This window comes from Theropithecus gelada, chromosome 8, assembly GCF_003255815.1.
Source record: "Theropithecus gelada isolate Dixy chromosome 8, Tgel_1.0, whole genome shotgun sequence".
NCBI lineage: Eukaryota > Metazoa > Chordata > Mammalia > Primates > Cercopithecidae > Theropithecus > Theropithecus gelada.
Window position 1 is genome coordinate 51,227,180 of NC_037676.1, and position 17,946 is coordinate 51,245,125.

Consider the following 17,946-nt stretch of genomic DNA (forward strand, 5'->3'; position numbering starts at 1 on the left):
TTTTCTTGTGATCCCCAATTTCATAATTGCATCTATTCAGTTTTGCTAGCCAGACATTTAGAAGTCATTTTAAGCATTTATTTGGCCTCCTCTTTCACATTGTACTAGCACCAAATTTCAGGAACCTTTTTCTGTTTCTGTCTATATCACCCTACTCCAGTTTTTCTCCACTGGAGCACTATTAGCATCTTGGGAGAAGATTCATCTGTTGTGAGGAAATGTCTTCTGCAATGCAGCACATTCAGTGTCTTGGCTATCACTTAATAAATGCTGTTAGTTTTCTGAATCCACTGTGACATCCAAAATTCCCACACTTGTAATCGTCCCTGGAGGAGTGAGTGCCTTTCCTCTGGCTGAGAACTGTCGTCTTGTCCAAGCTGCTGTTGTTTCTTGCCTGTGTTTAAATAGCCATTTGTGTCTTTCCTTGTTCATTTCCCCAACTCTGTGCTAGTCTTCTCTCTACACTGTAGCACTGATAGTTTCAAAGGTTAAACCTGATAATACCACCAATAATATCCTACCTGCTTAAAAATTCTTCCACTGTTGCCAATTGTCATTAGGATAAAGATCTCTGGCCCTGGATGGGTACCCATCCATGACATCTGTGAGGCAACACTCTGAACAATTTCCCTTCCTTGACCACACTATGCTCCATCTTTCATGGAACTTTCACATGCGGATATGTTTCTTCTCCCTGAAATATGCATTCCTCCCCCTGTGACTAGGTTACCTCTAAATATTTTGTATTTCAGCTTATTACCTCCTCAAGAAGGCCTTTCTAATTCCGTAGTTTAAATACCTCCACAAGACCATGTTTTATTTTTCTTTAGAGCAATTATGTCAGTTAATTATTTTATAGTTATTGTGATTACTAAACTATTAAATTTTAATTTTCATAGAAAGAGAGATCATGTCTATTTTTCTTCACCAATTGTATTCTTAGTCCCTATCTCATTGTCCCTTAGCCCCTACCTCATTGATGCTGACCAAATGTTTATGGAAATAAATCAATATGTATTTGTAGGAAAGGTAGACCATTTTGAGTTCTTTTCATAATTGTCATTGTACAATCAGTATTTCTCGGGCAATCAAGAAATTGCCTCAATTCCCTCTATTTCTAAATAGTTCTATTGAGAAATAGAAGATTAGTTGAAACATCTATTAGAGGAATCTCACAATGTAAATATCATATATGTATTAAAATGCAGAAAAAGTAGATGAAAGGAGAAAAAACAGAGGATGTGTCAAGAATAGTTTTTGAAAATTATACTTGTTCTAATTTGATTGACTAGCAGCTACAAAAGGGTATTTCACACTCAAGCGACAAAAACCAATAACTCATGCTCCATGAATTTAAGCTAAACTGAATAGAAGCTTGTTTCCACTCTGTGTTAGTATATTTAGTCTCTAGGTGATGTACTTTTATGCTGAGGTAAGAGCATATCATAGAAATCTGTGTTTTGATTTGATTATCATGTGCTGATTCCTCCGTGAAATGGTATATAAGGTTCTCAGTAAGGCGGCTGGGGACCTGCGATGTGCAGGAAAGAGATATATTCTTCACTTTATTCCTGAGGCTGAATATAAAGACGTCTTCATTCTCTAAACATTATTAGCAAGTTACTAAAGGAATCAAACATAGCTATAGAACCAGATGGCAACTTATGTAAAATAAATACAAAGCTTTAAAAATGTACACATTAAACAATTACTAGCTCAGAGCAATGTAAGAGTGAAAAGTAAGCTCCTGAGCATAGTGGGTTTAAGACTGTGTTTCCTGAACCTAGGGGCTTCAGGATCACTGGGTTGGCAGAGGAGGGACGGAAGGAAGAGAAAAGGGAAATATTTTGATGAATAGGATTTCAGTTAGATTGGAGCAGTACTCAGGGCTTCATTTCGATAAACACAAATGAAGGGGGATTTTAAAACATGCCACTAGATCATTGTTAATATCCCTTCAAGGATTCCATAAATCCGTAGAGATGGATAACAGTGTTTGGAAAGTATGAAGAAGAAAACTTTTAATTTGGGTCTGGATTTATGATATGAAATTTTGTTCCTATCCCTTCTTTATTGGGGTGTGTGTGTTAGTCTTATTGTGACTATAGATGCTGGTGCAACTAAAATACCCTAATTACTTTGATTTTTGGAAGTAATGTTAATTTATATTACAGTTGTCACTGGGGTGGAATTGAAGAAATTATGGGTAATTAGCTAATCATCCATATAATTGGCTATATTGGAAATAATATTGTATGCTTTAATTATAGAAGGTTTAAGCAAATATGTTAGTTGAGAACACGAATTTATAAATAGCTGCTGAAAATGTGAGTATGAAAGAATACAAACTCATACAATCTACATGCAACATACTTTATGCAGCTTTGTGAACAATTATTGTTAGCTTAGATCAGGTATCCGATTGTGAAGTCCTGACAGGCTGAATTATATATGCTGTAGGATATGTCTTGTTTCATCTCAATCTTCCTTTCCAAATTTCTGAGAGCTGCTTTCACAGATAGGGATTCCCCTGTTCCCAATCCAATGACTGCACTACTAGCTTCCTGCACTCCTCCTTTTTATTTTTTATCACCATGCTAGGTATGGCTGTGCCTAACAGGCTCTGAGTTTTCTGCTGACTCCATGAGACACTTTCATTGTAAATTTGACCCTACATGATTTTTGGCAAAGGTGAGACCCTGATGCCACTCCAGCTCTGAATCTTAGAGGCAGTTGAGAATTTCGCTCACTGAATCTGTTTTTGTTCATAGATTGTCTACTCATTCTTTTATTCCTTTGTTTACTTACTCAATAAACATTTGCTTGGTGTCCACTGTGCACCTATCATGTGCTCTAGTCCCTTCCCTCAAGGAGTTTATATTATTTGTGTGTATTGTGAAACGCAGTATGTGCAGGTATGATGTGTGTAGGTGTGTGTGTGTTGGTGATTCTGTGTTTGTGTGGGTAAGAGTACAGTGCTCAGACACACACAGCACATTGCAGTTGAATGTGATCTATTACAGAATTATAGGAAAATGGTTCTGGGGCAGCATTAAGGGATGGGCACAGACCTATGTTTAGAAGAAACTCAGAAAGTACATAGGGAGGACTTCATGGAAGAAGCAAAGATTGAGGAGAACTCAGGCTGACACACAGGGTAGCCTGGGCTGGAAAGCAGGTGGAGAAGAATGAATGTATGTTACCTTTGAAGAGCTGGAAGCCATTCAGCACAACTTGGAGACATAAGTCACTCCTTCCTGGAGAGGTTATTGGGTGGAAAGATGAACATGAGATAGACAAATCAACTTTAAAAATTTTCTCTTTACTGGCAAATGGTGATTGCTTATGCACTATATGTCAAGTACCACGCTAAGCGTTCAGGTCCCTTGTCAGAACAACACAGTGCCCACCCACTAGTGGTAGATGTCAAATCTCCTCGTACATGATACAAATATTAGGAATTTATCATGTCGGCCACGGGAACTACTGAAGAATTTTTAACAGTTGTATGATTTAATCAGGATTACATTTTAATAATATAGAGGGGGCCTACTCTAGCAGTATGGGAAAGAAAATGGGAGAAACATGTCTAGAACCAGAAGATCATTTTCAGAAGGTTCTTCCAAGTTCTTGTTGAGAAATAAAGAAGTAATGGCAGCAGTGCTCAAGGGAAGAGGGGACTAAGAGGCCTAAGAGGTTGGATTGACAAGACTTGGTTGAAGTGGAACCTTCCATAATTCATATCTTTGTACATGTGTATAACACCTATCTAGCAATCATTTTGGGATGATTTGGGTTGGGAGTGTATCTGGGCAACAAATATATTAATTAATTATTTAACTCAACAAATATTTATGGAGCATTAAATATGTTTCAAGAACTTCGGAAAGCTGAGGCAGGAGAATCACTAGAACCTGGGAGGTGTAGGTTACGCAGAGCTGAGATCACACCACTGCACTCTAGCCTGGGCAACAGAGTGAAACTCCAAAAAAAAAGAGAAGAAAGAAAGAAAGAAAGAAGGAAGGGAAGGAAGGAAGGAAGGAAGGAAGGAAGGAAATGCTCTAAACTCTGGAGTTACAGCAATGAAAATAAAAATGGCCTACTTTCCTTACAGGAGGAATAAAAACAAGTGAAGACAGTGTCAGTGGGTAAGTGCCATTACACCAAACAAAGAGGGGCAAATGCCACAGCAAGTGCCAAGGGCTGGAGAATCAGCTATGGTATACCAGGTGGCCAGCAAGGAAAGGCCATTTAGTAAGAAAATATTTGATCATCTACTTAGAAAAAAAACTGGAATCACTATACGGGGAGCAGAGGAAGGTGGAAAACCGAGTGATAAGGACTCAAGATGAGCGTGGAGGCCAGAAGGGATACCGTGGGGCTGGCAGGAGTGAGAGAAAAGGCTATTGGGAAGACTCAGGAAGTCTTCCTGAGTGCATGAGTCAGCCTTGGGGGATTCTGAACGGAGCAGTGACATCATCTGGCATTTCAAAGGGACCCCTGTGGCTGCTGTGTAGAGAAGAGACGGTGGGTGGGCAAGAGGAGAGGGAAGCACTCAATGGAGCAGATGTTGCTGTTTTCCAGCTGACAGGTTATGAGGGTTTTGACCCAGAAGGGCAAGGTGGCCCTGAAGGTTCCTATCATGAATGTTTTAAAGCAGGACCAACATAATTTTCTGAATGATTGGATATAGAATATTAGCAAGGAATCAAAGAAAAACATCAAAATTTTGGCCCTGATTGTTCAGGTCAGAGAGGAAGGAGTTGCTATTTACTAACATTAGGAAGATATGAGAGTCTTGGTGTTAATACTGGGGAATTTTGTTGCAGTCATTGATATGTTCAAAGAGCTGGGGTGGCTTGGGGGGTAGTAAGTAGGACTCTGGTGGTTGGTGACGTGCAGTCTGCGAATATATGGAAGGGGATACCCAGTCTGAGTGGAAGCATTAGCATTAGACCAAAGCTTGCACCTGTTCCTCTGAAGAAGTGGAACTGAGCAAAAAACAGCAGAGCTGCAAGTCAAACTGGAGTGTGACTGAAAAAGTTCATATGATACCATCCATATTTCCTTGAAGTCCTAAGCAAAATTATCCTTCCATGTTAGAGACTAGAATACATTAAAATGTTTGAGAACTAATGAAACTTTCAAATAAAAGAGAAAAACAGAAGAAAGCAGGACTTGGAGCTTGTCAGAGGCCCTGAGAGAATGTGGGGCTGGGTAGATATCCTGCCTGATGGAAGGCCCTGTGGTCATAGACACAGCCATGAGCTGAGGCACCACAGAAAGGAGCAAGAAAACAAATGCAACTGGTGGTGCTCCTGGGGTGCTCCCCTGGTGCTCCTGGGGTGCTCCCGTGGTGCTCCTGTGGTACTCCTGTGGCGCTCCCATGGTCCTCCTGCGGTGCTCCTATAGGCCAACAGCTACAGCAGGTCAAAGCTGGAGACTGGGACAGGTGAGCAGCAGAATGGACAAATTCTGAGGTCTCTGGTGCTCTGGCTTTGGAGTGGCAGGAGTGGGGCTGACAGACTAAGGAAAGGGAGGGGTTCCAAGTCGGGTGAGGTGAGTACCTGTATCCAAGAGCAGGAGGCTGGAGGAGGGGGTTGCAGAGAGACTGCAAGAGCTGCGGGTTCACCATGGACACCCTCCTGTGTTCTGGCCTGATCTGCCTGGGGTTCTATTATGAAGTCTTCACAGTTCCTTCCCTCTCCACCCCTCCACTGCCCTACTCCCCTCCCCTTCCCTTTTCTCAACTCCTTTTCCTTTTTCTCTCTTTCTCTCTCTCTTTCCCTTTCTTTCTTTCTTTCTTTCTTTCTTTCTTTCTTTCTTTCTTTCTTTCTTTCTTTCNCTTCCTTCCTTCCTTCCTTCCTTCCTTCCTTCCTTCCTTCCTCCCTCCCTCCCTCCCTCCCTTCCTTCCTTTCTTCCTTCCTTCTCTCTCTCTCTTCTGGTTAATTAACCAGAATATGTTTCTGCAATTCGTGATTTAGTTTTCTGACTAGCAAACTGTTGAAATGTTTTAGAAATATACTTTATTTTTTAGAATGGTTCACGGCAAAATTGAGAAGAAGATAGAGTTCCCATGTACCCTGTCTCCACACATAGATAGCCCTGACACTATCAACATCACCCAGCAGAGTGGCATGTTTGTTACAACTGATGAACCTATTGACACCTTATTGTCACCCAAAGTCTGTAGTTTACATGAGGGTTACTCTTGATGTTGTACATTGTATGGGTTTGGAAAAATGTATAATGACACATATCTATCACTATGGTATCATACAGAGTAGTTTCACTTCCCTAAAAATTCTCTGTGCTCTAGCTATTCATCTTTAAAAAATTTTAGGGCTTTATGTTCCTCTCAGATAAAATATAAAATTAGAGGAAAATCTGAGGCCCTTTTGTGGTGTGGCCTCTGCTTCCCTCTTGATGGAAGGATCTGTGGTCATAGAGACAGCCCTGAGCTGGGACACGATGGGCTGCCTGCTCCTCTCCTCTCCCCAGCGGGCTCCAAGAATCCTGAGGACTTTCAGAAGCACAAAGGCATCTTAATCTTCTCACACTCAGGCCACTGAAAACACTGAGGCCAAACCTCTAAAAGCCATCTGATCTCACTTAGGAGATGAAAAGTGCTATTTTCTTCTTGTTGGACTCAAAAGGTTCACTGCAAAGGGACTATGGGAATAAAATTTCTTTATTGTTTAGAAAAAGAATACGAATATTGGCTTGGGAAAATTAGATTTTTTTTTTTTTTTACTCTCATTCAAATTATCATAGGAAAGGGAAAATTACCATTTTATTTTATTTTATTCTTTCAGTAGTTTTTGGAGAACAGGTGGCATTTAGTTACATACATATGTTATTTAGTGGTGATTTCTGAGATTTGATACAGTTGGCTGTATTTGGCTTTATTTCTGGGTTCTTTATTCTGTTCCATTGGTCTACATGCCATTTTTATACCAGTATCATGCTGTTTTGGTAACTATAACCTTGTAGTATAGTTTGAAGTCAGTTAATGTGATGCCTTCAGTTTTGTTCTTCTTACTTTGGCTTGCTTTGGCTATGCAGGCTCTTTTTTGATTCCCTATGAATTTTAGGATTGTTTTTTCTAGTTCTGTGAAGAATGATGATGGCATTTTTATGGGAATTGCATTTAATGTGTAGATTGATTTCAGCAGTATGGTCATTTTCACAATATTGATTCTACCAATTTAGAAGCATGGGATGTGTTTCCATTTGTTTATGTCATCTCCTGATTTATTTCAGCAGTGTTTTGTAGTTTTTCTTGTAGAAATCTTTCACATCCTTGGTTAGGTATATTTCTAAGTATTTTATTTTTTGCAACTGTTATAAAAGAGATTGTGTTCTTCATTTGATTCTTTGCTTGGTTTTTGTTGATGTATAGCAGTGTACTGATATGTGTACATTGATTTTGTATCCTGATAATTTACTGAATTCATTTTTCAGATCTAGGAGCTTTTTGGATGAGTCTTTAGGGTTTTCTAGGTGTATAATCATATCATTGGTGAACAGGAACAGTGTGACTTTCTCTTTACTGATTTGGATGCCCTTTAGTTATTTCTCTTGTTGATTGCTCTGGCTAGGACTACCAGTATTATGTTCAAGTGATAAAAGTGGGCATCCTTGTTTTGTTCCAGTTCTCAGGGGGAATGCTTTCAAGTTTACCCTGCTCAGTATTATGTTGGCTATGGGTTTCTCATAGATGACTATTATTAACTTGAGGTATGTCTTTTCTATGCCAATTTTGGTGAAGGTTTTTATCATAAAGTGATGCTGGATTTTGTCAAATGCTTTTTCTGCATCTAATCAGATGATCATATGATTTTTGTTTTTAATTCTGTTTATGTGATGTATTACATTTATTGACTTGTATATGTTGAACTATCCCTGCATCCCTGTATCCCACTTGATCATGATGTATTATCTTTTTGAAATGCTGTTGGATTTGGTTAGCTAGTATTTCACTGAGGATTTTTGCATCTATGTTCATCAGGGATATTGGTCAGTAGTTTTTTTTTTGTTGTTGTTATGTCCTTTCCTGGTTTTGGTACTAGGGCAACACTGGCTTCACAGAATAACTTAGGGAGGATTTTCTCTTTCGGTATCTTTTGGAATATTTTTAGCAGTATTGGTACCAATTCTTCTTTGAATGTCTGATAGAATTCAGCTGTGAAATCATCTGGCCCTGGAAGATTTTTTTTGGCAATTTTTAAAATTACTGTTTCAATGTCATTACTTATTATTGGTTTGATAATTGGTGTTCCTGAGGATAAGATAAATTTAAAAGTTTGGAAAACTTATTTGAGAGAGTTCTTGAGGAACCCTTCCCTGGCCTTGCTAGAGATCTAGACATCCAAATAAAAGAAGTTCAAAGAACACATGGGAAATTTATCACAAAAACATCATCACCCAGGCACATAGTTATCAGGTTGTCTAAGGTCAAGATGAAAGAAAGAATATTAAGAGCTGTGAGGCAAAAGCATCAGGTAACCTATAATGGAGGAGCTATCAGATTAGTTGATTTCTTGGCAGAAACTTTACAAGCCAGAAGGGATTTGGGTTCTATCTTTTGCTTCCCCAAACAAAATTATCAATAGTTAAGAAATTTGTATCCAGCAAAACTAAGCTTCAAAATGAAGGAGAGCTAGTCTTTTTCAGAAAAACAAATGCCAAATTTGTCATTACCAAGCTAGCACTATAGGAAATGCTAAAATGAGTTCTAAATCTTGAAACAAAATCTCAAAATACACCAAAACAGAACCTCCTTAAAGCCTAAATCTCATAGGGCCTATAAAACAATAACACAATGAAAAAAAACAAGTTATCTAGGCAAGAACTAGCAGGATGCATAGAATAGTACCTCACATATCAATACTAACATTGAATGTAAATGGCCTAAATGCTTCACTTAAGAGATACAGAATGGCAGAATGGATAAAAATCCACCAATTAAGTATCTTCTCTCTCTGAGAGACTCACTTGACACATAAGGACTCATATAAACTTAAGGTAAAGGGATGGAAAATGATATTCTACGCAAATGGAAACCCAAAATAAGCAGGAGTGTAGCTATTCTTACATCAGACAAAACAGGTTATAGAGCAAAACAGCAAAAAAAGACAGAAGGATGAAGGATCAGTCCAACAGGAAAATATCATGATCCTAAATATATATGCCTTTAACATTGGAACTCCAAAATTTATAAACAATTACTATCAGACCTAAGAAATGAAAGAGAAGACAACACAACAATAATAGGGGACTTCAATACACTTGATGACTAGACAAGTCATCAAGACAGAAAGTCAACAAAGAAATAATGAACTTAAACTATACCCTAGAACAAATGGACTTTATAGATATTTACAGAACATTCTACTCAACAACTGCAGAATATACGTTCTTTTTGTCAGTACATGGAACATTCTCCAAGATAGACCATATGATAGGCCATAAAACAAGTCTCAATAAATTTATGAGAACCAAAATCATAACAAATATCCTCTCAGACCGCAATAGAATAAAACTGGAAATTAACTACAAAAGGAACCTTCAAAACTATACAGATACATGGAACTTAAATAATCTGCTCTTGAATGATCTTTCGGTCCACAATGAAATCAAATAATTTAAAAATTATTTGAACTGAACAATAACTGTGACATAACTTATCAAAACCTGTGGGATACAGCAAAAGTGGTGATAAGAGGAAAGTTCATAGCATTAAATACCTACATGAAAGGTCTGAAAGAGCACAAATAGACAATCTAATGTCACACCCTAAAGAACTGGAGAAACATGCATAATCCAAACCCCAACCCAGCAGAAGAAAAGAAAGAACCAAGATCAGAGCAGAACTAAGTGAAATTGAAACAAACAAACAAAAAATACAAAAGAAATAAGAACCATCCTGGCTAACACGGTGAAACCCCGTCTCTACTAAAAATACAAAAAACTAGCCGGGCGAGGTGGCGGGCGCCTGTAGTCCCAGCTACTCGGGAGGCTGAGGCGGGAGAATGGCGGGAACCTGGGAGGCGGAGCTTGCAGTGAGCTGAGATCCGGCCACTGCACTCCAGCCTGGGAGACACAGCGAGACTCCGTCTCAAAAAAAAAAAAAAAAAAAAAAAAAAAAAGAAATAAGAAGCTGGTTCTTCAAAAAGAAAAAAACAGAATTGATAGATCATTAGTGAGAATAACCAAGAAAATATGGGAGAAAATTAAAATAAGCTCAATTAAAAACAAAAAAGGAGATATTACAACCGATACCACATAAATACAAAAGATCATTCAAGGCTACCATAGGGATCTTTATGCACGCAAACTAGAAAATCTAGAGGAGATGGATAAATTCCTGGAAATGAAAATAGTCATTTTCAAGGGATGGGGTAGACTATTTCTACTGTAATTATAGTCATGCTTTTTGCAGTGAGTATCTGGACTATAAATGTTAAAGTGATGTTGATAGAAAATATGACTATGTTTAAAATTTTGGCTTGAACATAGCTACTCAGAGCTTAAACTTGTGGTGCTTATCATCTGCCACTTATAATTTCCCACTAGGTCTAACGTCAATTAAATGAGACGCTGGTCTTCATCTGTTCAGTTATTACTGGGAAAGGACTTGACCGACTTGCTTGTTTTTCCAAAGCAGCTTCTCATCACATTTTCACTGTCTTTGTGTAAGGTGGTGGACAATTTTCAATTGCCACTAGTTTCCTATGTTCTGCTGTTAGACAGGCAATTAGAAAGATTAGGAATTAAAACAAACAAAATAAAAAACCTAATTTGCCTATAGAGCTCTTCATATTTTATCCTGGGGAAATTATAATTCCAGAGGCCATAGGGGAGCTGGGGACCAAAGAGCTTCTGAGTCCTCCAATTCTCCTAGAGCTGCCCTCTCAGGGACTGAGCCTGAACCCCATTGTCTGGGTAGTCACTTCCAGCAGAATAGAGTCCATCTATGTGGTGTGACAAGGTCAGAGAAATGCTGAGGAGCCTGTGTGTGTGGCTGCATGCGTGTGTGTGTGTGTGTGTGTGTGTGTGTGTGTGTGTGTGGAGGGGATGGTGGGGTACAGAGAAGACAGTTTGAGATTTGGTGAGCAGATGTGAATGCAAAAGATTGAAGTAGAGAAAGCACACTGATGAGAAATGTTGGGTATGATAAGTTGAAATTCATACAATGTTACTAAAAATTACATAAAATATAAATATAACTTTCAAGTTATTTTGAGATGCTGGACTGATCTTCTTTGAATGTAAATTTGTGAAGAGCCCAAACCCTGAGGAATATAGAGATTAATCTGGGTGACAAGCATAATAAAACTTTTTGTTTCTCCTTTCCAAGTCCCTTAAATAGTTACTAGTATTTTTTACTTTATCTATTGATAGTCTCATTCATTCTCATGGTTTTAACCAGTTCCAATATGCTTATAGTTTTTTTCTCCCATTTTCTTTCTCTTCCTAATTTATCCATTGAATTTAAAATGTATGCATTTAAATCCTGCTGGACATGTTGACAATGATTCTTTTCTTGGCCAAACTTTATCCAGGCTTGTGAACCTCTTCCTAGGCCCATTTATGAACTTTATAAAATCCAGTTTTAGCAAAGAACCTGCTAAGTCAGTTTAGCCAGGATCCCCAATTCTCGATATCTGATCACCCGCAATGAAATGTGATTGAGTTCTTCATCCCCACTGTTGCCGGGTGATATCTGGTCACCCTGCCTGCCTTCAGTGAGAATCCTGTGAGGTTGCTTTAGCCAGTATCCCCTTTGTCCCTGACTTCCCTCTTAGTAATGTTCCCTCCATTGATCACCACCGTGCTCCTTGGCTATCAGTCCCCACTTGCCCAGGTTGTATTCAGGATGGAGCCCGGTCTGTCTTCCCACTGCAAGACCTGGTTGCAGTGGCCCCTGTGCCTATCATAATGTCCTGAGTAAAGTCAGCCTCACTGTGCTTTAACAAGGGTCATTGAATAATTTTCTTTAACAGTGTTTGCTTTCACGCACCTCAGTTGCACCTTACTCACAGCTGGCAGGCACTCATCCATTCTCTTCTGGAATTGCTCTTCCTGCCAAGACCTGACTCCAACTCCCAGAAAAATGGCATCACCATCCATACATCTGACTGAACCACAGTCCGGGATCTCAACTGGACTCCTCTTTCCCCACCAATGTTCCATCCATCTCCAAGCCTTGCTATTTTACCCACTGCATGTTCCATCCCTGCTCATAATCCCTATTATTTGTGGCCTGCGTCTCTCTCTTGCCCTTGTTTGTGTCCTTTTCAAATCTCTAATGCTTAGCAGTTGTGAGGCCTTGGACATGAGATAATCCTTCTGGCCCTTGTTGTTTTTTCTAATCTATAAAAAACGTACAAGGTGATAACCATTCACTGTAACTCCCTGGAAAGTCATGGTTTGTACCTGTTATCTCAGCCTAATAATTAAATAGTGCTCCCCTTTGACTCTCAGATGTGTAATACATTAAGTTGTCACCCCAAACATGGGAGAAATCATAACCACCTCATAGGATTAATGTGCTGATTTAGCAAATTCAAGTAAAGTACTTGGGACTGCATGTGTCATACAGTAAGCACTACAAATGCTATGTATTAGGAACAGAAGGAATCTTTACCATTTCAGCCTTTCTTGCGAGGGTTTTTTCCCATCTCATGTTCTAACTTTTGCCGTTTCCTTGTGCACATCACACTGTTACCTTCATTCTTTGTCTTTTCCTAAGGGTTTTCTTTGCCTCACATTTGCCCCATATCCTCCTCCATCGCCATCCCTTCCCTCCACTCTCTGGCTAATAGTAGTCATCCTTAAACCAGTAATCTTCCTCTCTAGGATGCTAGGCATACTCTTTTCGTGCTTCCCCTTAGTGCACATCTTTTTATTGATATTACTGTGTTTCCTTTGTATCTGTACAGTTGATGTCATCTCCTCAAAGAGAGCAATTGCACCTTATTTACTGTTGAATCCCCAATGCCAAGCAAAATGCTGAGTACATGGAAAGTACTGCAGGCATATTTGTTGAATTGAGCTCTCTGCAGTTTGTCTTTGGTGCAAAGAAAGCAATTAGAGTCCCCTGTGGTTACACGAGCCCCGCTTCGTCTTCCTCTGACCAGAGGCTTCCCTGGAAACTCTTATTTTTGCTTTCTTCTAACTTTCCTTTTCTATTGCAAAATGTCTACTGTATTTTCAAAGTCTTGGTTTCTTTTCTAAACACTGCAGGCGTCTGACAATTTTAGACTCTCATGTTTGCAAGAGCCATCTAAAAAGGGATGGATTGTTTCTTTTTTATCATTTCAAAACACATTAAAACACAATTTGCAAAAGAAACGTAGAATAGTTTTTTTTTTTCAAAGAGTTAATAGGAATGAAATTTTGCTTTTTGCTGAAATTACATGGATGCCTTAAGGGGAGGGGTGAGAAGCAAGTAGCTAGAACAACTTTTGCTTGTGAGTTTTACTTTACATAGCAAGAGTGAACAAAATCACTCATCTTTAATTTTTTCTCTAACACAGTATGCTCTGAATGTTCTCATCCTGCTAATCCAGTAGGAAACTGTCTCCTAAGCTAATTTGGATTGCTATCTTCTCCGTGCTCACTCCTCTGCGGTTACCTGAAGCCCACAGGGACATCACTGTCCATATCCAGGAATGTTGGTCTCAGGATGGTTATCACTGACCTTAGACTCTTGAAATTGGTAGTATCACTGCCCCTGGGCCTACTTAGGGCAGAAGGACCTTTTTTAGACCAGAGCCCAGAGCCCGGAGCCCACAGCTGTGCATTCCTAAATTAATTACGCAACAATTCCCTTCTGAGGCCTTTGCGTCTACTCATGCATTCAAAAGTGTGGGGCAGATCAACTCCATGTTGAAACATTTTGGACATCTGTCACCTTTCCAGTATTCGGAGAAACTTTCTCAAAATCTACATGTCCCTTCTCCTTCTTTGAGACTCTAGTTCTGAATGTTTTACCTCTAGGATAATTCAGTTCTTTCTGAAAATAAAAGTATTTCACTATGATGAAGGTTATAGACAGGAAGTTCCAGAGGTCTACAGCTCAAAAGTCTGCTATCCTCAAATCCCTCCTTACACTCCAGAAGCATGGGGGAGCGGAGTAAGGAGGGCAAAATATTCATTCTTTCTGATATTTCTACATTAGTAGGAATTAGTATCAATATTTTACTGAGACACTGATTATCCTGCCACATGACAATTTATTGCATACTTACCATGTTTCAGAAGTTTCCTTAAGTACTTTACATGTTCCTTATCTTGGTGCATTCTGTGTTGCTATGAAGGAATACCTGAGGCTGGATAGTTAACTAAAAAATGAGGTTTATTCATGTCACACCTCTGCAGGCTGTACGAGAAGCATGTCACTGACATCTGTTCAGCTTCTGGTGAGGGCATTTGTGCGGAGACAATACATGGCAGAGAAGGTCAAGGGGAAGTGGGCATGTAGGAAGAGGGGCCAAACCCACAGCATCCTAGTTTCATAAGAACCCACTTCCACAGAACTAATGAATTCCCTTGAGAACCAACCCAGTCTCACAAAAGTAAGAACTCACTCACTACCATGATAGCAGCATGGAGCTTCTCATCAGGGATCCACCCCTGTGAATCAAACAACTCCAGCTCAGCCCCGCCTCCCAACACTGCCACACTGAAGACTTAATTTCATCAAGAGATTTAGTGGGGACGAACAACCACATCCAAGCCATAGCTTACCTCATGTAAGACCCATAACGAATTTATAAGGATGCTTATTTTGTTGGTGAATAAACCAAAATTTCGAGAGGTAAAATTGTGCAAGATATCACAGGTAGTTGTTATTGGTCAATCTAGGATATAAATTGTGACTTTAAATTTGGAATCTCATAAACTTAAATACTCTGCTAGCTAGAAGTCTGGTGAACCTGAAAATAATATGCTTTTGCATAGAAATTGGATCTTGAGTGATGGAATAACAGTACTGCTCTATGTATAATCCTAGGCAAAGGCCTTCCCTATTTTAGTGTGAAAGATAATGGATTTTGAGAAGGGGAATTTTTATTTAAGATTTACTGTTTGTATGTTCTCAGTATCTTTCCCAGAACCTTGGGCATTGTAAATGTTCCATATTTATATAAATGCATACAATGTTTTTATTGAAGAAACTGATCTCTAATGGTGGTTAAATCATAGAATTTCAAGTTACTTGGATCTCAACAGGAAAAGGGGTTTAGTGGAAAGAGCATAAGTTTTAAATCACTTCTCTTGGATTCTGGCTCAGCCACTAGGTAATCAAGTCCAGGTTATTTTGCAGCTCTGAATTAGATTTCCAGCTCTGTAGAATGGAATTAATGACTCTTGTCTATGAAGGGTGTTATGAGGATTAAATCCTCAGTCTATGTGAGTCCTTAAAACACAGCAAGCATCCAGGGAGTTTCTTTCCTCTTTTATCCTCCCACTGGCACAGGCGATCATGCCTGGCCACTCATAATCACACAGATTCACAGAATAATATGGGCCTTCATGTATGTTTTAAGGGTGGCTGCATCTTCTGGCAACACACCATCACTGTGTGAATTCTATCTGCCCTCATCTGCTCCCCAGTCATTGATGATGGAAGGCAGTTTGTTTAGATTCTGGGAGAAACACTAAAAAACTCAATAGTCAGAGATGCTGGTCCCCGATGACATGCAGCCTGATAGCCAAAGAAAGGTCATTTATTTCAATATCTAAAGTATATGAGAGGAAAGGAAGGAGTTAATATGAGTTGCATATAAGAGGCTGGAACATTTCATGGCAGGGAGAGAAGAAAGTCCCAGTTGAGGGTTCACTAATGGTTTTGTGGGAAAGAGGGAAAGAAGACCTCCAGGCTGGCCTTGAAGGGCAAGGTTGATTAGTGGAGGTCAGAAAAAGAAAACTATAAAAAAAAAACTACAAAGAAAAAATGTATTTGTTATTGCTAAACTAAAATCTCTATGAAAATCAGCTTTAAAGACCAAATAGTTATCAGCAATTAATCTTCATCGTGAAATGCCTCACATTATCCAGTTCACATGGAATACTTTTACAGTAACCACAGATTCTGTTTAAAGTGGATTTATTGGGAATGAGATTTTAACTCTTGCCCCTTCCTCCCAAACTAGTTCCATGCTCCTGAAAACATTATCTGTAAAATATAAATATAATTGATGGGATACTCCAATGGAAGTAAAAAGAATCAAACTCAATTTCCTTAAAAGCCAATTTCCAAGGCACATTCTCTAGAAGCAGTACCCACTGGAGGGACTTGGCTGAACCGAGGGAGGCAGAATGGAAAAGAACAATGGCCCAAGCAGGGATGTGTTATTAAAAAAGTTCAGCTGTGTCTAATCCAGGTGTTAGGGGTTTGGGAGTGGTTGAGGCCACACACTATAATGCACAAATTCCACCTTGCAGAAAGCTGATCTGACTTTGTACTGTGGTATCAATTAATTAGTTGTGGATGCTCCAGGGTGCGTGTGAACAGAGGGCTTTGATGCTGGAGTAAACTCCCAGGCATGTGGGGTCAGGGGGCTCCTCTCTGCAGTGGGCAATTCTCCAGTGAAAGTTGTGCAGGTGAAAGCCATGATCTGCAGCATTTGCAGCAGCTGGGTGAGGGTGCCCTGAGGAACAGAGAAAAATCTGGGTAGAACACTAACATCTGTTGTATTCTTCTTTTTGAATCTGTCAAATCCACTTGATTATCATATAAATTCTCTCTATCCAAGTATAGCATTCCCAGGATTCTCTGAGAACTTACTAGAGGAAGGTTAGTGGGACAAACTAAATTCTCCAAAGCTACAGTGCGTTGCATGACTACAACTAGTATTCAACACCCCTCTCCCTTCTCTACTACCCTTTGTAGATTTGGCTCCATCTCAGCTAACACTTCTCTAGTGCAGGTTAGTTTTCTTTTGTAAGGGGTGGGAGCCTCTGATTTGCATGCACGTATCAGCCTGTGGCTACTGTACTTGCCCAGTGACGGTGACAGTTGGGCCTAGGAGCACCAAGAGATGCCATCATGGAACACAGTAGTGGGAAACATATTGCCTTTCCTGCCTTTATTACGAATCCTCACCACTCTCCCTGTGGAAGGAAGTACATGAAATGTGCTTATCACCAAATGGCCAGCTGGTCTCCAAGAAGAATGGTACCATTTGGGGAACTGACACCTGTTCTTTTTTGCTAACATGTCAAAATTCAGTGAGGGCAGTGGCTACACAATCCTTGATGAGAGGGAACTCTGGCTATTGTGCCCAGCACAGCCTGCACCTCTGCCACCACAGCAGTGGTATTCATGAACCCATTTGTAAGCATGGGAGTATCAAAGAACAAAGGCAAGATGACGTCAGTCAAGCAATCCATCCTGCCTATGTGGTTGTTCAGTGACTGCTCTGCAGTGGATGCTCTCTGGTAGGAATTAACATACAATGCAAATATTTTCACACTTTTTGTCAACTTGTACATCGATCTATATAATCTTTCCTAATCAAGCATCATTCACTACTGCCCATTGGGACATATATATCTCTACCTTGGATTATTTCTGCTTCCACACAAAGCAGATGACATGGTGCAAGGCTCAAACCCCTAGCCCTTAGAGCATTTCCCTCATGACAGCCTCTTAGGAAACTTTTGAGTAGGGTCAGGGCACAGCAGCAGTTCTGGCTTGCACAAACTTGCCAAGCCGACCCATCTGTAAACGAGGTTTGACCATCTGCCTCCTTTTTCAGCTGGTTGTGGGGAACCCGCCATGAGGCTACGGGTGTGAATTGAGAGAGAGCCATCAAGGCAACACTGGCCAACGATGTGGAGGACTTAGGCACCTGTTCCTGAAGCCTAGGTCTTCCCTTTGCACTATGTAAGCCCACTGTCAATGTTTCCCTCCTACCTTAAAGCTGATGGATG